The sequence below is a fragment of the Chiloscyllium punctatum genome, chromosome 4 (genome assembly GCF_047496795.1).
Source record: "Chiloscyllium punctatum isolate Juve2018m chromosome 4, sChiPun1.3, whole genome shotgun sequence".
NCBI classification, from domain to species: Eukaryota; Metazoa; Chordata; class Chondrichthyes; order Orectolobiformes; family Hemiscylliidae; genus Chiloscyllium; species Chiloscyllium punctatum.
This window is the reverse complement of record NC_092742.1, coordinates 44,972,194-44,994,919: the sequence shown is the minus strand read 5'-3', so window position 1 is coordinate 44,994,919 and position 22,726 is coordinate 44,972,194. Positions and strand designations below refer to the sequence as shown.

Genomic DNA, 22,726 nt, shown 5'->3' with positions numbered 1-22,726 from the left:
CCTAGCCCCCTACCCCACACACCTTGTTATCTTATGGTCGGCTGTTACACGCTACCTATTGTTAGCCACTAACAGTGTCCATAAACAGCTATTCGCCCTCCCAACCAGATTGTTATTGACTCCTCTGTCTGTTCTTCTCTCTCTTTGGGCTTTATCCTCACCTCTCATTTATTCCTTACCTCCTCCCCCCACCCTGTCTTCTGCATATAAACCAACATTTTCCTAGCTACCATCAGTTCTGAGGAAGGGTCACCAGATCCGAAACATTAACTTTGATTTCTCTCCACAGATGATGCCAGACCTGCTGAGTGTTTCCAGCAACTTCTGTTTGTGTTTCTGATTTATAGCATCTGCAGTTCTTTCAGTTTTTATTTAATGAATGAAGGAGATTTGCTGTAAGTTAAGGTACAGGAGTTTTGGAAGATTTCAAATGTATTTAGGATGAAAGAATGGAGGACAGTCAAGAAAGAGTTTCAATACTCGTATGTGATGTTCCCTTCAACTTTCTCTAGGCTGGCTGCAGCTGGCTTGTTACACTAAACAGGAGACAAGGAGATCTGCAGATGTTGGAGATCAGAGTTGAGAGTGTGTTGCTGGAAAAGCACAGTAGGTCAGGCAGCATCTGAGGAGCAGGAAAATCGACGTTTCGGGCCAGAGCCCTTCATCAGGAATGAGGCTGGGAGCTTTGGGGTGGAGAGGTAAATTGGGGGAGGGTGGGGGAGGGAAGCTGGATGGCAGATAGCTGAAAGTGCAATAGGTGCTGAACTGTAAGGTTGGAACTGGGGTAAGGTAGGGGGAGGGGAAATTGATTGAAGGGTTGAAGGGTCCCGAGATGGAAGATAAGGTGTCAGGTGGTTAGGGAGTGGCAATGGAGGAAGCCCAGGACCTGCATGTCCTCGGCAGAGAGGGAGGAGGAGTTGAAATGTTCAGCCACGGGGCAGTGGGGTTGATTGGTGCGGGTGTCTCGGAGATGTTCTCTATAGTGCTGTGCGAGAAGACTTCCAGACTCCCCAATATAGAGGAGACCGCATTGGGAGCTACGGATACAATAAATGATGTGTGGAAGTGCAGGTAAAACTTTGATGGAAGTGGAAGGCTCCTTTGGGGCCTTGGATGAGGTGAGGGAGGAGGTGTGGGCACAGGTTTTGTGACACTGAACAGTCCATTTAAGATTAAGATGGCTATGGGCATCTTAAAGGAGGTGTTGTTTGTGTGCATCTTTTTTTTTTGTTGCCTGTTTGGCTCATTCCCAATGACAGTGACCACATGTTGGCACAGTTGCCAGGGAAGACTGGTCAAAACTCTAAAGGGACAATCACAGTTTAACAGCAGATGGGTTGAGCTGAGGTGGAGTTGAGTGATGTCAAAGAGGAATGTGCAATCCATGATTCACCAAGATAACTATCAGCAAAACAAACTACACCCCGTATACTTCATGGTTGATTCACATGAATAGTATTATCCACACTATTATAGGTCTGTGCATGTTTATCTAACCTGCTTGAGATATGAGGTTGGATCTCAATGAAGTGTAAGCAAGCCAGAGAGTGGTCCCTTTCCGGGGAAGGCTGTCTTCCACATGCTAATCAGTGAGGGATTGAGCAGGCCTTCCCTGATCTCAAAACCCCTGGAGGTGGAGCTGCAGGCCACTCATAGCCTAACAACTCTTGTGCTCTGTCCTTTCTCAGGACATGACTGCAGGAGTCCCAAGATAGCGAAGGATCCAGGACAAAGGTAAATTATATGAAGGGATTGCAGGGGTTGGCACTGTTGGGATGCAGGGGGCTCAGCAACAAGAGCAGAGGGGTTCCATCCTTCCAAACTTTGAGCTCCTCAATCAGCTACTGAGCGCCCTTGATGGAGGTAAGTCCTCCCACCCGCCCTTGATGGCCACATGGTTCTAGTTGCTGTACATGCTGCATGGCCTCAAGCCTGCAAGACCACTTGCAGCTGGGCTAATCCCAATGGTGATACTGAGGCTCTTAAATGGTTGTTAATTGGAAAATTAATGGCCTTAAAGGACAACATGCCGGGAAGATCACCATAGGCATTCCCACTTGCACTTAATTCTGGAGGAGGTGGGAAGGAGATAGAGGTGGTATTCCAGCACTGTGGTTGATTAACTTCCCTTTACACATCTACAGTCACCTTCTCCAGGAGCAGAAAGTCCTGCCCAAGGTGACATATAGCTCGCCATCTGTTGTCATTGTTCACAATTCGCCTATTACCTCAAACCTCTCCCATTCAGTCTCAGGCTGCAGTTTATGGTGTCTAAACATGTGAACTTTGGTTTGACCCAAAATCAGCCTGAAATTCCTCTTGTGGGAAAGAGTGATTAAATGTTCCAACCCTGACACACACCCTTAATATTCGTGTTCAATTGTTTAAGAACATATCTCAGATATCTCCTTTCCAAATTGAAAAAACTAGTTTCTCCAGTCTTTCCTCTGCAACTCAGATTCAGGTTCCTAGCTTTACAGTGACCAGAACACAGCAGAATATTTAAGATGCTGTCTGTCCAGACAGTTGTCCAGTTTGACCACGATTTCCAGTGACATTTAGTGATTGATTTTAAGTGAGATCTACACGGGTGTTTCAGGTGGATAATGCATTTGAGAACATTACTGAAATGAAGTGTACACAATCATAATGCTGGGCTTGGTCATAATGAGATTGAATGGTTGGTTGGCAGGCAATCATGTTGGCGCAGAATACCAATCCATGTTTCTGAGCTCAATAATACAGTTCCTTTTTTCCAACCTCTTGCACTGTATCTGTTCATGGTCTCTCTCCTTTTTCCCACAATTGTAATGATCACGCTCCTCACCATCTATTGTGATGGTGCTATTTGAGTGCTATTTAAGTACTTACCTCGAAGCCAGTGGTCTTTTTTTGCAGCAGAGTGCAGCGGGAGCTGGACAGAGGTGAGGTCGGAGCACAGAGGTTGTTGTGATGGTTAGTGAGTGCTATTTAAGTAGGTGTATTAAGTAGGACGTCACCAACAGAGTGCAGGGAATCCTCAAGAGCAAAGGTGAAGAGCCAGAGGTTGGTGCACATTGACACAAATGACGTCGGGAAGAAGAGGAGGGACATTCTACAGCGGGACTTCAGAGAACTCAGAAGAAGGCTAAAAAGCCGGACTCCCAGGTTGGTTATCTCCGGTTTGGTTCCAGTTCCTCAGGCTGGTGAGGGCAGGAACAGGGAGATAATGGACTTGAATGTGTGGCTGAGGAACTGGTGCAGGAAGCAAGGATTTAAATTCTTGGACCATGTTTTGCGGTAAGTATAAATTATGCAAGAGTGACGGGTTGCACCTCGTGGGGGGGGCAGCATTCTTGCAGGCAGGTTTGCCATTGCCACCAGGTGTGTTTAAACTAAGAAGTAGAGGGAAGGGGACAAACAGGAAATTCAAGAAAGAAGTTAAAGGGAAGGTGAGAATAAGAGGAGTTAAGAAAGACAACAGAATCGATGGAGCAGAAAATTCAAGAAGGGATCAAACAGTATGGTCAATTGAAATAGGGATGGATAGGAAGGGTGAGTGGAATAACAAATTAAAAATATTATATATGAATGCACAAAGCATAAGAAATAAGATGGATGAGCTTGAGGCTCAGTTGGAAATTGGCAGGTACAACGTTGTTGGGATAACTGAGACGTGGCTTCAAGTGGACAGGGCCTGGGAAATGAACATTCAAAACTGTACGTGCTATTGAAAGGACAGACTGACAGGCAGAGGGGTAGGGTGGCCCTGTTGGTGAGGAATGATATTCAGTCCCTTGCAAGGGGGAACATAGAATCAGGAGATGTAAAGTTAGTGTGGATAGAGTTGAGAAATTCTAAGGGTAGAAAGACCATAGTGGGAGTTATCTACAGACCCCAAAACAGTAGTCTGGATGTAGGGTGTAAGTTGAATAAGGAGTTGAAATTGGCCTGTCGCAAAGGTATTACTACAGTTGTTATGGGGCATTTCAACATGCAGGTAGACTGGGAGAATCAGGGTGGTACTGGACCCCAAGAAAGGGAGTTTGTCGAATGCCTCCGAGATGGATTCTTAGAACAGCTTGTACTAGAGCCAACCAGGGAGAAGGCAATTCTGGATCTGGTGTTGTGCAACAAACGGGATTTGATCAGGGACCTCGAAGTAAAGAAGCCATTAGGAGGTAGTGACCATAATATGATACCTTTTAATCTACAATTTGAGAGGGAGAAGGGAGAATTGGAAGTGTCAGTATTACAGTTGAACAAAGGGAACTATGGAGCTATGAGGGAGGAGCTGGCCAAAGTTCAATGGTTCAATACCTTAGCAGGATGGCAGTGGAACTACAATGGCAGGTATTTCTGGATATAATGCAGAAGGTGCAGGATCAGTTTATTCCAAAGAGGAAGAAAGATCCTAAGGGGAGGCAGAGGCGGCTGTGGCTGATGAGTGAAGTTAAGGACTGTATAAAGATAAAAGAGAAGATGTATAACATAGCAAAGATGAGCAGGAAGCAGGAGGACTAGGAAACTTTCAAAGAGCAACAAAGGATAACTAAAAAGGTAATACGCAGAGAAAAAAATGAGGTACAAGACAAACTGGCCAAAAATATAAAGGAGGATAGTAAAAGCTTTTTTAAGTATGTGAAAAAAAATGGTTAAGACAAAAATTGGGCCCTTCAAGACAGAAACGGGTGAATTTATTATGGGGAACAAGGAAATTGCAGAAGAATTGAATAGGTACTTTTGTTCTGTCTTCACTGGGGAAGACACAAGCAATCTCCCAGATGTAATTGTGGCTGAAGGACCTAGGGTAATGGATGAACTGAAGGGAATTTATATTAGGCAGGAAGTGGTGTTGGATAGATTGTTAGATCTGAAGGCTGATAAGTCCCTGGGACCTGATGATCTGCATCCCAGGATAGTTAAAGAAGTGGCTCTAGAAATCGTGGATGCATTCGTAATCATTTTCCAATGTTCTATAGATTCTGGATCAGTTTCTGTGGATTGGAGGGTGGCTAATGTTGTCCCACCTTTCAAGAAAGGAGGGAGTGAGAAAACAGGGAATTATAGACCGATTAGCCTGACATCAGTGGTGGGAAAGATGCTGGAGTCAATTATAAAAGATGAAGTTACTACTCATTTGGATAGCAGTAACAGGATAGGTCAGAGTCAGCATGGATTTATGAAGGGGAAACCGTGCTTGACTAATCTTCTGGAATTTTTTGAGGATGTAACTATAAAGATGAACAAGGGTGTGCCAGTGAATGTAGTGTACCTCGACTTTCAGAAAGTCTTTGATAAAGTCCCACATAGGAGATTAGTGAGAAAAATTAGGGCACATGGTATCGGGGAAAAAATACAGACTTGGATTGAAAATTGGCTGGCTGACAGGAAACAAAGAGTAGTGATAAACAGGTTCCTTTCAGAATGGCAGGTGGTGACCAGTGGGGTACCACAAGATTCGGTGCTGGGACTACAGCTGTTTACAAAATACATTAATGATATAGATGAAGGTATTAAAAGTAATATTAGCAAATTTGCTGATGACACAAAGCTGGGTGGCAGGGTGAAATGTGAGGAGGATGTTATGAGAATACAGGGTGACTTGGACAGGCTAGGTCAGTGGACGGATGCATGGCAGATTCAGTTTAATGTGGATAAATGTATGGTTATCCACTTTGGTGGCAAGAACAGGAAGGCAGATTACTATCTAAATAGAGTCAAGAGTTGAGGAGAAACTTCTTCACCCAGAAAGTGGTGGATGTATGGAATGCTCTGCCCTGGAAGGCAGTGGATGCTTTCAAGAAAGAGATGGATAGAGCTCTTAAAGATAGTGGAATTAGGGTTATGGGGATAAGGGTACTGATTGTGGATGATCACTCATTATCATAATGCATGGTGGTGCTGGCTCGAATGGCCAAATGGCCGACTCTGTACCTATTGTCTATTGTCATCAATCACAAGAGCACATGAAATAACCTCTCACGTTTACTCCTCACATACTGCTGTGATTGCAACTGATGGTACCAGAATGTCAACTTCACCACCCCCTGAAGCTTACTGGCCTGCTGTGTTCTTCCAGCCTCCTGCTTGTCTACATGCCCTTTACTGTAACAGGAACATAATGCCTCTGAACTCTTGTCATCTTAGCTTTGAAAGCCTCCCAGTTTCCAAGAAATCTTTTTTTCCCTGTGTACAGTCTACTTCAATCAACTTTTGAAAGTTCCTGTCTCATTCCATCAAAATTTGCCTTCCTCTTACTTGAACTTTTGTATATGGCCTGTTCTTTTTCATAACTAGAGTTATGATCACTGGCCCCTTTTAACGCCTCAGTCACTTACCCAGTCTTATTTCCCAAGAGAAGGTAAGTTTTGCTTCTTCTCTAGCAGATACATCTGCATTTTAATAAAGAAAATTTTCTTGAATGCAATTAACAAACTCCTCCCCATCCAAGCCCTTAAATGTCAGGCAGTCCCAGTCAATGTTTGGAAAGTTAAAATCGCCTACATTTGCAACAATATAATTCTTGTTTCAGGCTAAACACGTCTGCTGGGTAACTTGTTCCCTGAACTACTTCCCGGAGAGAAATTAAACTGGTTTCTAAATACAGCACTAGTATCTTCTGAACGAATCTAAAGCCTTCCTTCTGAAAACAAAGCTTTTGGCCTGCCCTGTACCTATTGTGTAGACACAGTTGCCTACTCTGACAAAATGTTAAAGTTAAATTGTGGTTCCGGAAGGACACTCTGACTTTGTTTTTTAAAGGAAAATCTTTCACAAAGTAATCAACATGGACATGTGTATATATTGAAATCCAAATTAAATAAAAGTTTTAATGTCCATAAATCATCACAATTCCCAAAGCTTGCAGCCTGTCCTCCTATCACTAACACCTATCTCATTCACTGTCATTTGCATAACTTGCACCTCCCTTTATGAGTATTCTCACTCAAGCCACTTACTGCTCATTCAATATCTCCCTGCTGTCCCAATACCTTGTTTCTTGCCCCTGTCAGCTTATCCACTGCATGAGGAAGTAGTTCAGGGAACAAGTTACCCAGCAGACGTGTTTAGCCTGAAACAAGAGTTATATTGTTGCAAATGTAGGTGAGGAATTTGTTAAATGCATTCAAGAAAATTTTCTTTATTAAAATGCAGATGTATCTGCTAGAGAAGAAGCAAAACTTACCTTCTCTTGTGCACCTGCCTTCTCTGTAATCGTTTATAATCCTCTCCACCTTCTGCAGATGTAGATTACGACACTCAGGGAAGAAGTAAAATGTGGGGGTGGAGTGCAACTCTCATCTGGCAGGCACCGGAAATAAGGGACACGACAGGAATAAATAGAATAAGAGCTGGCAATGCTAGCAAATCCACAGAGCAGCTTGTTCCTTGTTTTACTGTGTATACTTCAAGCAACTGTACCAACCTCAAAAATTCAACCAATAATGTCATGCCTTTCATGTGCAAACATTCAGCCTCTTAGTGGCATCCACAACCTCATCTCCTTCTTCTTTCCTGTTATGCATTTCTTAGCAGTAAGAACGTTCTCAAGAAATTCCCAGAGATGACACCTTGGAGGGAATAACTTTCCTGCAGACACACTATCATTCAAAAGCACCAGTACAACATTAGTGCCTGGCTAGGATTGATAGCATGTTGTAGAGAGACCTGCACATGAGAAAACACACAGCAGGAACATGTACTCATGTTAGGAACAGCATCAGGGAGATAATGTCCTCCTTTAACTTTACTGTATGGGACAGAGAGGAGGACACGTGGATTGGGCTTAGGGCTATGCAATAAGATGAATCATGTCTGAGGAAGATCAGCAATTTTGGATGCTGCCTGGCCTGTTGTGCATTTCCAGCACCACACTCTCGACTCTGATCTCCAGCATCTGCAGCCTCACTTTCTCCTTGAGGATCAGCGATTATATTATTAGCAACACCGTGTCTGTAAGTATGGACATGTCCATTACTAGTATCTGTGGAATTCCACTGTACAATCTGTCTTGGAATGAGTGGCCACCTCCAGAACTTCTGTAACCAGCCTCTCACAGTTGTTGCTTGCTCCCCAGCAGCACTTCAACTAGAAACTAGGCTTCATTGCCTGTTGTGAGACTAGTGCTACAGGTTAGACTGATACTGCATAATTTGTTTTAAATTGACTCTTGTGATGTGAACACCATTGGCAAGGCCAGTATTTATTACCCAGCATCTGTGGAAGGTGATATTGAGGTGCCTTGTTGAACTCCTGCAATCCATTTGGTGTGGGTATACTACAGTAACAGCCATTGGGATCCAAGGGAGAGTGGCAAATTGAACCTAAAATTGTTTTAATGGCAGGAAGAATATAGTAATGGCTGATGGTTGTTTTTGCAACCAAAAGGTTGTCATCAGCAGTTGTTCCACAGGACACAGTTTTTTTGTCCCTTGCTTTTTTGAAGTTATATTTATAATGTAGACAAATGCAGGTGTGTGTTGAGCTTTCACATGATAAAGAAGTAGACTGTGTGGCTGACAGTGAGGAGAGAAGCTGGAGATTGTCAGCTGGTCAAAAAGGTGTAAGGTAGAATGATAGAATTCAGTCAACAGAAGTGTGAAGTAATTCATTTTACAAGTTGCAAATAAGTCAAGGGAGCTCAGGTTAAATGAGAGCATATGAATAGTGTGGAGAAACAGAGGGACATATTGCTACAGGAAAATGTGATTGCTCTGGACATTTATCAGGATTTTGCAAGAACTGGAAAATTTTATCTAAGAAGAAAGATTGGATAGACATTGTTTTGTTTTTTGTTTTGCTGTGTGTTTAGGGTTTTGCACTATTTAGTCTCCCAAAGTATGGTGCTTGAGTCCATGGTGCTTTCTGTAAGAAGTCTTTATTTGCATTTTGTTCTATGCAGACATTATCTCAACACAAGGTAGGGGTTTCCAGTTTGGTTACTTAATCACATGATTGACATGATTATTACATCATCATTATGACATTCTATACATTTCCTCCCATGCTGCAGACTGGTGTTTTATCCGATCTCCTTAATCTGTTTCTGATCACTTCCTTCTCTTGATTGGTTTTCTTCTTCCTCTTCTTCTGGGTAATAAGTCCACATTTTTATTGGTTTCTAGTTTAATATCAATACACTGAAGTTCTACTTATAATCCTGTGGCTAGGTATTTCTGGGTTGTAATGTTTTTTTCTATTGTCATCTTTTCTGTTTGTTACCCATATATACTTCCTAGTTTCATCATGGTAAGTTTTGTGCACTGTACATTTTATTGAAATTTCAACTTTAAATGTCCTTTGCTCTTCCTCTCACTTTCTCACTGTTACACTATTATGGTAATTCTCTGGTTTACATTGGAAGAAAAGTCATGGTTTAGGCAACTGAAGGCCTTAGATATTATACTGCAAAACTCCTGCAACAATGTCTTGGAGCTGAGGACCTCCCACAAACAGCTTTATCTCCTTTCGCTTTTTAGAAGTTTTCAAGAAGTCACTCAGTTCCTGCAGTCTACTCCTGCTCAGATTAGTGAGGTGTTGTGTTATAGCCCATGGTAGTACTAGTGGTGCTGTAGGAAAGGCTCTTGTTACCCTCTGTCAGGATGACTGAACGTCTGCTCTCTATCCACCTCTCATTAATATCCACCATGATGCCCTCAGCATTGCAAACCTGTCAATCATCAGTCATGAGCTTCTGAAGGGCTGAAACCCATAGCAGCGTAGCACCAGGTCACTTAAAACTACTGGGAGAGCTTCTCATCAATGTAAAGATATGAGTAAATCTCCCTTCCTATATGGGATGATGTGATTGGAACAATATGGATCTTGTTGACCATGAGATATTGATTGGAGTTGTTAACCTGGGCAAATCAGGAAAGTGGCCATTCTAAGCACTGTCACCCCGGGGGTGGTGGTTATGGGATGGGCTGTCCTAGAGGTACCGGCCTCCATGCAGTTATTCTATGATTCTATGAACCTATGTTGTGGTTGGAGAGGGAAGATGAAAGGAACTTGTACTTTTTTGACATCTTTCATAACCTTTGCACATTCTGAGCACTTTATATACAATAAAGTACTTTTCAGAAGAGAAATGTTCAAAGACTTACAAGAATGGATTCCCTAGGTACTCATTCCTGTATGGAATTTGCATGTGAAGCATGACAAGTGATGAACAATAAAGTTTGCTGATGGAAGTTTTTTATAATATGAGATCTTATTTCAATATTTCTTGGAAGTGTGAATATTTCATTCACATTATCTGGTTCTATTGCCTTCATTTCTGTGAGATTCTGACCAAATTGTAGAAATGTATTTGATGCCATTTGTGGTTTAGCATACGCTAGTCTATGTAATATATACCACAGATAGTCAATGTCTTCTTGAGTCAGAGATCTCAAGTTTATTTCCAAACCTAACTACTTAGAAGGCTACAATATCACATGTAGTCTGGGTTTTGTGCTTACTGATGTTACTGTAAGCTGGACACTTATCTACCTGACTGATTGCTTTGCATTGATTCCATTACACAGAAAGAATGACTGAAGGTGAGGCATGTACCTTTGTACTGGCGCATCATTTGTTGTGATGTCATTTAGAGTCACAGCATGGAAACAGACCCTTCGGTCCAATTCGTCCATGCCGACCAGATATCCCAATCCAATCTAGTCCTACCTGCCAGCACCCGGCCCATATCCCTCCAAGCCCTTCCTATTCATATACTCATCCAAGTGCCTTTTCAATGTTGCAATTGTACTAGTCTCCCCCACTTCCTCTGGCAGCTCATTCCATACACGTACCACCCTCTGCTTGAAAAAGTTGCCCCTTAGGTCTCTTTTATATCTTTCCCATCTCACCCTAAACCTATGCCCTCTAGTTCTGGACTCTTCCACCCCAGGGAATAGACTTTGTCTATTTATCCTATCCATGCCACTAATGATTTTGTAAACCTTTATAAAGTCACCCCTCAGCCTCTGACGCTCCAGGGAAAACAGTCCGAGCCTATTCAACCTCTTTGTTCAGCAACAGTCCCTAGGACCTTACCATTGAGTGTATAAGTCCTGCTAAGATTTGCTTTCCCAAAATGCAGCACCTTGCATTTATCTGAATTAAACTCCATCTGCCACTTCTCAGCCCATTGGCCCATCTGGTCAAGATCCTGTTGTAATCTAAGGTGACCCTCTTCGCTGTCCACTACACCTCCAATTTTGGTGTCATCTACAAACTTACTAACTATTCCTCTTATGCTCACATCCTAATCATTTATGTAACTGACAAAAAGTAGTGGACCCAGCACGGATCCTTGTGGCCCTCCATTGTTCACAGGCCTCCAGTCTGAAAAATAACCCTCCACCACCACCCTCCGTCTTCTACCTTTGAGCCAATTCTGTATCCAAATGGCTAGTTCTCTCTGTATTCCATGTGATGTAACCTTCCAACCAGTCTACCATGGGGAACCTTGTCAAATGCCTTACTGAAGTCTATATAGATCACATCCATCACTCTGCCCTCCTCGTTCCTCCTTGTTACTTCTTTAAAAAACTCAATCAAGTTTGTGAGACATGACTTCTGACGCACAAAGCCATGTTGACGATCTCTAATCAGTCCTTGCCTTTCCAAATACTTGTACATCTTGTCCCTCAGGATTCCCTCCAACAACTTGTCCACCACCAACGTCAGGCTCACTGGTCAATAGTTCCCTGGCTTGTCCTTACCACCTTTCTTAAACAGTGGCACCACGTTAGCCAATCTCTAGGCACCTCACCTGTAACTATCGATGATACAAATATCTCAGCAAGAGGCCCAGCAATCACTTCTCTAGCTTCCCCCAGAGTTCTAGGGTACACCTGATCAGGTCCTAGGGATTTATCAACTTTTATGCATTTCACTTCCTCCTCTGTAATATGGCCATTTTTCAAGATGTCACCATCTATGTCCCTACATTCGCTATCTTCCCTGTCCTTTTCTACAGTAAATACTGATGTAAAATACTCGTTTAGTAACTCCTCCATCTCCTGCACCTCCCCACAAAGGTCACTTCACTGATTTTTGAGGGCCACAATTCTTTCTCTAGTTATCTTTTTGTCCTTAATGTATTTGTAATTTTGGATTCTCCTTAACTCTATTTGCCAAAGTTATCTCATGTCCCCTTTTTGCCCTCCTGATTTCTCTCTCTTAAGTACTCCTGTTATCTCATTTCTGAAGGCTTCCCATTTTCAATGGTTCCTTTACCTGTGAACATCTGCACCCAATTAGCTTTGAAAGTTCTTGCCTAATACCATCAAAATTGGCCTTTTTTCCAATTTAGAACTTCAACTTTTAGATCTGGCCTATCCTTTTCCATTACAATTTTAAATCTAATAGAATTGTGGTCGCTGGCCCCAAAGTGCTCTCCCACTGACACCTCAGTCACCTGCCCTGCCTTATTTCCCAAGAGTAGGTCAAGTTTTGCACCTTCTCTAGTAGGTACATCCACATACTGAATCAGAAAATTTTCTTGTACACACTTAACAAATTCCTCTCCATCTAAACCTTTAACACTTATGGCAGTCCCAGTCAATGTTTGGAAAGTTAAAATCCCCTACCCTATTATTTTTACAGTTAACTGAGATGTCCTTACAAATTTGTTTCTCAATTTCCCCCTGACTATTAGAGGGTCTATAATACAATCCCAATAAGGTGATTATCTCGTTCTTATTTCTCTGATCCACCCAATAACTTCCCTGGATATATTTCCAGGAATATCCTCCCTCAGTAACTGTCTTAAACGTACAATGTCTGTATTAATCAGCAGCTTGTACTGCAATACAATAGAATTTATGCCAAAATGTTCTTTTGGGTTTGTTTGAACAATTGTCCTTCCTTAAAGTCATATTTTAGTGGCACAAGTAATAAATCCTGTACAGTACCAACAAAGTCAGTTATGTTAAAAGAGCGCTCAGAAATTCCACAACAATATTATGGGCATTACATGTCTGTTTTGCTTTGTGCTTTTTTTTGGCATGGGTAAACTCACCTCTTGTTTTTAATTGGTACTTTTGGAGCTAGTAGTTAATAGATCTCTACATGTGGTGCCAGCATTACACACTAGTATTGTCCTTGATTTGACCCCTGGTTTACACACTTAAACAATCCCAGCTAGAATGAGAAACTGAGGAGGCTGTGATCTTGCACCATGAAGCAAGCAAGATACGATCATTACCCTCATTTGTACATTGTTTAGGTAATGCTTGGGTTTGGCTGAGCTGGCTATCCAGGTGGACCATGAAGTTCACACAAGTTCACGTGGAGAGGGCACTGTAAGAGCACTGCACCGAACTGAGAGATTAATAACAGTGATGATGATTTGTAGGGTGAGCGCTGTGAGATTTTGGTTCTTTATGTAAAACCACTCTATTTAACTTACAGCTTTTGAATACACGCAATGCTGAGAATTTGAGAATCAGGTCAGCATAAAAGTGGCCGTTAACAGGTTGGTGTCTTACCTTACTGGCTAATTAAATCAACAATTATGAGATGACCACTAGTGGGCAGTCTTATGCTAACTGCACCTCAAGCCAATTGTATTGTGACTTCAATTTGGAACATGTCAGGTGATGTATTGGACTGTCTGCAAACTCTTAAAACTGCTTTACAATACTAAGATCAATGGGATGTTGCAGCATGTCATCTCTCAGAATTGAAACAAACTGCCCAGAAGCCAACCTTTGCATGTTCATGTACTTTTTGTGCAACATGTATTGTGATGAGAATGACAGTATATCTCAGGCCTGGGACTCTAGCTTGCATTCTGCAGAAAATGATTTTAGATTGTATCATGAGTATAATAAAAGCCTAAAAGAGTTTAATAAGACAGGGCCTGGCAGCTTTTGCTTTTTGTCATCCTAACCACAACAACCACCAGAGAAATTACCTTTCATCCATATCTTTACCCACATCATTCTTTCGGAGATTTACTGCATAAACATTTCAAGCTTGTTTCAATATCCACTTTAGATCATTTCCAAATTTGTAAGTAAAATGTCTTAAGTTTTTAAAAGACATAAATTCTGATTCGATTAGTGAGTTTAACAAATTAGTTTCTTTCAAATCTGAATCAGTCTAAACTACGTGACAAGTCAACAAACTTTTTTTTGTTCATTAAAGATAGGTTTTCAAATGTTCTCTTAATTATTGCACAGGAATGCTCACTATGAAAATGTATTTAGGTCTCAAATTAATTGGTCATTTCATTAGTTGGTTTCACATATTGAGCTTTTAAAAAGAAAGTTTTTTTATGTTGAAACTGCACCTTATCAAAAGATAGGTGAACCTAATCACAGCAAGAGATATTTTTACTCTGACTTTTGTACCTCCAGGGAGAAGGTGATAGTGGTTGGGAGAGGGAAGGGAGGGGAGGGGAGGGTGCAGATGCAGGAAGAGATCCTGGCTCTACATGCCTGGCCTTTAAAAATGGCTGGTCCCATTTCCCAATTTTCAGTCCAGTGGCCTGATGTGTTGGGAGTCAGTCTGGATTACCTGGGAAGAGTGGAAGAAACTGACTATTCCTGAGGCAGGCTGGATATAGGGCCTAGCTAGAACTCTTGGCACTGAGATAAAAGTTTAAATGAAAGATTAAATGTAAAGCATCAATCCTACTCTCATACCTGCATTTCCCTCTCTATCCATGCCATCCCATGCTAACATTCCCAACCCTGTGTCCCTTCATAACCCCTGTGTTAAACTAAGCCATGGATCTACCACCCCCCAAGACCCCTGATACTGCTCATGCCGAGGGACCTACTCCTTAATATTCCATCTGCCCTGAATCATGGTACATTATAGTCTCTCTGTCAATTCAGTACCAACTCATAAGCCCCACCCACCACCCTTTTCATGCCAACTCTCATAATCCAGCAAGAGCTTAGCTCGGGAGGCATTCTGACAGAAAGTAATCAGTCTATTGATGATGCAACCATTAACCAAGTAACACTGCAATTGATTAAAAAATCCAATACTTTAAAATTGCTTTAAATAATTTTGAAAGAAAGAGAACATTTCACTGAAGTGCTAAATAACTTATGCAAACAAGATAAATCATTCAGAATATAGAAGATAGAAAAGTACAGCACAAACAGGCCCTTTGGCCCATGATGTTGTGCCGAGTGTTAATCCCAATGTAAAATAAAATAACTTAACCTACGCACCCCTCTACTCACTGCTATGCATGTGCATGTCCAGCAGTCTCTTAAATGTCCTTAATGACTCTGCTTTCACCACCACAGCTGGCAACGCATTCCATGCATTCACAACTCTCTGCGTAAAGAACCTACCTCTGATGTCTCTTTTATACCTTCCGCCTAATATCTTCAAACAATGACTCCTTGTACCAGTCAATCCTGCCCTGGGGAAAGTCTCTGGCTAAGTGCTTAAATCTTAGTGGGATACCAGAGGAATCAGTGCTTGGACCCCAATTATTCACAATATTTATTAATAATTTAGATGATGGAACTAAATGTATATCTCCAAGCACCCCGGCACCAGCATCATATTTGAAAGACCATTGTGTTAAGTATTGTTAGTGTGGGGCGGCAGTTTGATGAACTAGCCCCAGATTTGGCAGATAAATAGGAACTGGCAACCCACAATACAGTCTGCGATCTGGAGATCCTTGTGGACAGGGTGGTGTAGAGGAAAGACATCTTTGTGTCTCAGGACTGGCAGGGAAGACCGCAATAGCAGACCATGCCAGCATTGTCACCACCCAGCTCAGTGTGGTCACAACTATACAGAGGAATATCCAGCACTGTGGAAAGAAGATCAATGACTTCTCTGCTCTGCCAGGTTAGATACCACCATCTTCTTTCTGCTAATTCGCTCTTCATTCTGTCTCCGCTTCTTTACCCACCTCCCACCAAAGGCTCATGCTCTTCCCTCACTCTCCCTCACCCACCAAACCCTTCATCTCTAATTCTGCGTGGTCCCTGCACTGCCTGCGCCCTCAGGACAACTCACCACCTTTCACCCACCTGCACCAGCACTAACAGTGCTATGACCCACTTTCACCTATTACTCTATTACCTCACTCAACCCCTCCCTATCTCTCATCCCAGGAGAAAACAGTCCTGAGGAGCCAAGATGGACACCTTACATTCAGCTCCTCACCTGCAATGAAGAGAAGATCTTGATCCTCCTGGGACTGGGAGAAGTCCAGAGGAGACTCAGAAATATCCATTTCCTAGTAACCATTTGAGAAACATTGTACATTGCTGTGCTGCTCTCCACTACTCACACTGGGAATATATTTTTAAAATGCCTGAAACTTGATCTCTTAATCATGATGTACTCTCTCTTCTATCTTTATAGGCACATGTGGCATTAGCGCAGTGAAGAGGATGGTGCTGCAAGACATGAAGACAGCATGGATGCCTCAGAGGATGCATCCTGAAGGCTGTCTCCTGAAACCTGACACAGTGCTTTAGTGGGATTAATTCACAATTCAAATGGGATTATAATTATTAGATGGCTGTTTTAGCTGGTGAGGGCAAGATGGGCTGAAGGGCATCATTCCATGCTGTAGATCTCTATGACTCTATAATATTGCATGATGTAGGGAAGAGTGTTTGATGCACACAGCAGATTAATACCTAAGGTTCAGGAGGTAGTGCTCACTGGTGTATCCTAGCGTTAGTGTTTGTGAAGGGCTTCACAGAGTGAAGCACTCACCCCATCCCCTCAGGGTGTGGTGGAAGACATTTTCAGCTTCGTTGTGCAATTGTTATTTACAGCACGATGCAAGGAATCAGTGGTTGCTCTTCACGCATTAAGTTTTAGATTCAACCTCTTACCCATGGTGAACCCTCAGATGTACACATGCCCTGGGTAACCTGCCCAGTCAACCCAACAGGCTTTGAAATTTCCAACCCATCTATGTAACCGTTCATCTCCCCAATTTATCCCCTCGTCCTAGCCTGGGCATGTTGAATAAACATGACAGTTCTAGTAATGCATTGTCCTCACTAGGGAAGCAGGGATTTGCTAACTGTCAACGACACACCCTCCTCCTGCACCTACCTCTTTCTAGTCGAAGCTTTATCATCTCTCCCGGCATATGTTTAGTTGTGCAGCTTCACAATCGTTATGCCCCTCTTCATCCCAAAACATTTCTTGCTGCCTCCAATCCCCAGAATTGAACCTGCAGGTTCCCATCTACAACATTAGCCCCTGATAACCACCTTCCCATGATCCTTATTGATCAGAACTCCACGATCAACCCACTTGAGGGACTTAAACAGATAGCCTGAATGACAGTGATCACACCCTGATACCTGTTCACGTAGTCTTCCCGCTGTTCCCCGGATTGGTTCCACTGGACCCACAAGGCTGACCAGGGCCTAATCCCCAGACTGTAAATGGGCAAAATCCCTGACCCTGATCACAGAACAGTCAACAGACTCTACTCAAGCCTTCATCTAATATGGGAAGTTGTTCTGACTGACTGTGCTGGGAATCCCTGCCTGAGGGGTTTCTCCTTTGACATGACTGAGGATTAATTTCCTTTATTGAAGAAACATGGTCATTTAGTTGAAGCACTTTCAGTGTGCTTGGTATGTACTGTACACAGCTGGCACCTGGTGCAGATTTGACATTGTTGTGGTATAGTGCCAAACAGCAACATTTCCACCCCCTTCACAGATGATTGCTGACAACCATGGCATGCTGCCTGGATTTGTGTCTGTGCTGAACAGCAGGGCAAGATGGTGAGCCTTTAAGACCTGGTTTAAGTGACAAAATGCAAAACGTCGAGACAAGGTAAGCATTTACTGTGAAGTAGGTACAAAGTGAGTGAAACAGCTATTGAGTGCCCTGAGGTGCTCCCTCATTCAATTAATGAGAGAGGTCCCATTCCTGTTCAATGGAAAATGCCCCTGTACTCTATAGTACAGCATTAAAAAGCAGATTCATGCTGTGAGTGAATTGGAGGTGTAGCATGATAACGTAGTGAGGCTGCTAGGATTTGTGTATGTTTCAGATGCTAGGATTTGTGGACGCGGGTGCTGCGGTCACTGCCCATGGGGAATACCCTCAAACACTGGTGCCAGCTGGTTGAGATGGTGGTCCAGAGGAGTAAGCAGTGAGCTGCAGTTGTGTGTTCATCACTCTCCTTTTCATGTTGGGGATTGTCAGCAACAAGTTTTTATTTGGTTAGTGGGAGAATGGGAAATTGCCTATTAATGAGGTGATATTTATGAGTAATGAAGTACTAATGCATATGAATACATGTAGGTAGGCCTCTTGCCACTCACTAGTGAGAATCTCACTTTGCCATTCAACACTCAGTTGGAAAATGCTCTCAATGTTGAGAAGCCCTGTGTTGGACATATCTCTTGATTTTCCATTCTCAACATAGCCCACAACAGTCAGGGCTGGGAACTCTCCACCTCTGTGTTTAACTACTTCATTGATTGAAATTGTGAAGCCTGATCTTTACTCTTTCAGTTGCAAAATGGTTAACAAAATGAGTTCCGTACTTTTGACCATGTTTACATGTTACTTACTGAATTCTTGTTTCTGTATTTTCAAATATAGAAGGAACTACTATGTATTGAGTGTTAATAGTTACACAGTAAGAGACACTAATAGCTTTTCAAAATGACTAAATAGCCAAGGGGGAGAAAAAATCAACACAATAACTATCACCAGCAAGAAAGTGTTAGGAAAACTAATGGAGATAAAGGCCGATAAATGCCCTGAACCTGATGAGTTGTGTTGTAGGGTATTAAAAGAAGTAGCTACAGAGATAGTGGATGCATGGTAGTAGTCTTTCAACAATTTTTAGATTTTGGGAAAGTCCCAAAGGTTTGGAAAACTGCCAGTGTAATACCCTTATTCAAAAAGGGAGGGAGATAAAATGTAACTATAGCTGAAAATGTGTTGTTGGAAAAGCGCAGCAGGTCAAGCAGCATCCAAGGAGCAGGAGAATCGACGTTTTGGGCATAAGCCCTTCTTCAGGAATCTTTCCTGAAGAAGGGCTCATGCCCGAAACGTCGATTCTCCTGCTCCTTGGATGTTGCCTGACCTGCTGCGCTTTTCCAGCAACACATTTTCAGCTCTGATCTCCAGCATCTGCAGTCCTCACGTTCTCCTAAAATGTAACTATAGGTCACATCTCACAAACTTGATTGAGCTTCTTGAAGAAGTAACAAGGAGAATCGATGAGGGCAGAGCGGTAAATGTGATCTATACAGACTTCAGTAAGGCATTCAACAAGGATCCCCATGGGAGACTGATTAGCAAGGTTAGATCACATGGAATACGGGGAGAACTAGCCATTTGGATACAGAACTGGCTCAAAGGTAGAAGACAGAGGGTGGTGGTGGAGGGTTGTTTTTCAGACTGGAGGCCTGTGACCAGTGGAGTGCCACAAGGATTCGTGCTGGGTCCACTACTTTTCATCATTTATATAAATGATTTGGATGTGAACATAAGAGGTATCGTTAGTAAGTTTACAGATGATGCCAAAATTGGAGGTGTAGTGGACAGCGAAGAAGATTACCTCAGATCTTGACCAGATTGGCCAGTGGGCTGAGAGGTGGCAGATGGAGTTTAATTCAGATAAATACGAGGTGCTGCATTTTGGGAAAGCAAATTTTAACAGGACTTAGACACTTAATGGTAAGATCCTTGGGAGTATTGCTGAACAAAGAGACTTTGGAGTGCAGGTTCATAGCTCCTTGAAAGTGGAGTCGCAGGTAGATAGGATAGTGAAGAACGCGTTTGGTATGCTTTCTTTTATTGGTCAGAGTATTGAGTACACGAGTTGGGGGGTCATGTTGCGGCTGTACAGGACATTGGTTAGGCCACTGTTGGAATATTGCGTGCAATTCTGTTCTCCTTCCTATCGGAAAGATGTTGTGAAACTTGAAAGGGTTCAGAAAAGAGTTACAAGGATGTTGCCAGGGCTGGAGGATTTGAGCTATAGGGAGAGGCTGAACAGGCTGGGGCTGCTGTCTCTGGAGCGTCAGAGGCTGAGAGGTGACCTTATAGAGGTTTACAAAGTCATGAGGGGCATGGATAAAATAAATAGACAAAATCTTTTCCTGGGGTCGGGGAGTCCAGAACTAGAGGGCATAGGTTTAGGGTGAGAGGGGAAAGATATAAAAAGAGACCTAAGGGGCAACTTTTTCACACAGAGGATGGTACGTGTATGGAATGAGCTGCCAGGGCATTTATCGTCCTTTATCTCCATTAGTTGGAGGCTGGTACAATTGCAACATTTAAAAGGCATCTGGATGGGTATATGAATAGGAAGGGTTTGGAGGGATATAGGCCAGGTGCTGGCAGGTTGGGCTGAATGGCCTACTGCTGCTCTTACATCTTATTGCCTATTTGTGAGGAGTTCCAGAATTTTCACCCAGTGACCATAACTAAATGGTGACTTAATATCAAGTCAGGACAATTTCAGGACACTGCTGGAGGAGAATTTTCAATTGGTGCTCCTCCCATATTCCAGCATCATTTGTTCTTCAAGCTAGTACAGCTCACGAGGAGGTGTTGTCAAGTGAAATATTGCCTTTGTCGAAATTCAAGAGGATACTAACAATGCAATGTAAAAAGTAATAATGTATCAAATACACTTCTGAACAAAGATGAAGACCGGAAAAGCAACATACGTGCTCATGCATATTCTACAGTTTTATTTCCAATTAATGGTAGGGCCTAGGGTAGTGTTGTAGAACAGATGGACCTAGGGATGCAGGTACATAATTCTTTGAAGTTTGCGTCATATATAGACAGGGTGGTTGAAAAGGCATTTAGCACACTTGCCTTATATAGGAGTTGGAAAGTCATGTTGAGGTTGTACAGGATATTGGTAAGGCCTCTTCTGGAGGATTGTATCCATTTCTGGTCATCCAGTTATAGAGAAGGATATTGTTAAGCTGGTGAGGTTCAGAGAGATTTACCAGGATGTTGCCAGGTATGGAAGGTTTAAGTTATAAAGAAAGGCTGGATAAACTGAGACATTTTCACTGGAGAGTAGGAAGGTGAGTGGTGACCTTACAGAGGTTTATAAAATCGTGAGGAATATAGATAGAGTTGATGGCATGTTTCTTTTCCCTAGGATGAGGGATTTCAAGACTACAGGGCACATTTGAGTTGAGCAGAACAAGATTTTAAAAAGACTTAAAGGTAAATTTTTTAATGCAAAAATGGTTAACATATGGAAAGATCTTCCTGATGTGGATGTGGGCACAGTTACAACTTTTAAAAGATGTTTAGATCAGTACATGAATAGGGAAGGTTTGGAGGGATATGGGCCAGGATAGAAGGATGAGACTAGTGAAGTTTGGGATTATGTTCAGCATGAGTCTATGACTCTATAAGTGAACAGTTTCAATTGAGCAGAACAATGATCTTCTCCATCGCATTTGTCATAACTATTTCCCCGACTAATGTCATATGATTCCAATAACTTGACCCATTCCAGAGCATGATAAGAGTAAAAACCCTGTTTGACTTTCTCCATGTTCCTTTGAAAGCATTGAAGGCTCTCAATTGGCTTGTCTATCAAATCAGAAAAATGACTGTCTCTGTTTCTCCTTGGAAAATATTGGAAACAATTTCCTTCTCTCATAAACACAAACATTTAAACCTCACCTTCAACATTCAAAAAATGTTCTTCTTCATTAGAATAATGTAGAGAATATTTCTATTTTGTTTTTCTGCAGTTATCAATTATCAGTGCTAAGAAGTTTTCAACGGATGCCCATCCGCGAATCTTATTGCGGAGTGTCCACTAAGCAGCCTTGACATGTTCTGTTGATGTGAATTCATTTTCAAGGTGGTTATGACAGGGATTTTGATTTGTCCTTGATTAGCTGCAAGTATGTATTGGATGCTTGGTCTAGCTGTGTATAAAACAGTGATGGTCTCCCATTAGGGTGTCTGTCAGTGTTTGAGTAAAGATGAAAGTGAGGACTCAGATGCTGGAGATTACAGTCAAGATTAGTGTGGTGCTGGAAAAGCACAGCAGGTCAGGCAGCATTCGAGGAGCAGGAAAATCCGCGTTTCAGGCAGGAGCCCTTCACCAGGTTTGAGTAAACCGTACCTTGGAGCTCATTTTCCTTTGAGTGTATAAAATCTTTTTCCGAAGTTACTTTATAAACCAGAGACAGAGGAAAATTTAGCCACTGTCTAGTTTTGATTGTGAGGGTTGAGGAAAGCATTTGAGACTTGAGAGAAGGGATTTGACGCTACAGTAACCAATCAATAAAGTTTTATGTCAGTACTATGAGGCTTTTAAGACAATGCACAGAATGTTCGGTTGCAATCCCAAGATGATTAGAGAGAAAACAACAATACTATTCTTGTCTCTGAATGTGGATTACATAAATATTAGAAATTAGAAGGTATTTTTAGCACCATTTGTTAAAGAAAGAAAATAAGGACTTGGATTTACATCATGCCTTTTTTGACCTCGGGATGATCCAAAACACTTTGAATGAAGTACTTTTGTTGCAATATGGGAAACAGCAGCTCATGTGGACAGCAAGATCTCACAAACAACAATGCGATAATGACCAGATAATCTATTTTAGTGAAGTCAGCTAAGGAACAATACTGGTCCCATTTTATGAGTTGTATTCCTTAACAAGGTGCCTAACAGAATTCTGGATCCTCTGTCAAGACAGCTAGGCCTTCAACTGAGCTCCACAGTAGCTTTTGCCATGAATTTCCATCTATAAGATCAGTGCAATTCTGTGCAAGA

At 42.2% G+C, this 22,726-nt stretch overlaps 1 long non-coding RNA gene across 1 annotated transcript in view; it reads left to right on the top strand.

Moving 5' to 3' along the window:
- Positions 1 to 18,858, top strand: part of LOC140475931 (uncharacterized) — a 46,079-nt gene extending 27,221 nt beyond the window's left edge. Inside the window, exons 3-4 of the long non-coding RNA XR_011960362.1 lie at positions 13,387 to 13,450; positions 16,324 to 18,858. This is a non-coding gene — a long non-coding RNA (uncharacterized lncRNA). The remainder of the gene's footprint in view (positions 1 to 13,386; positions 13,451 to 16,323) is intronic.
- The last annotated feature ends 3,868 nt before the right edge of the window (positions 18,859 to 22,726 follow it).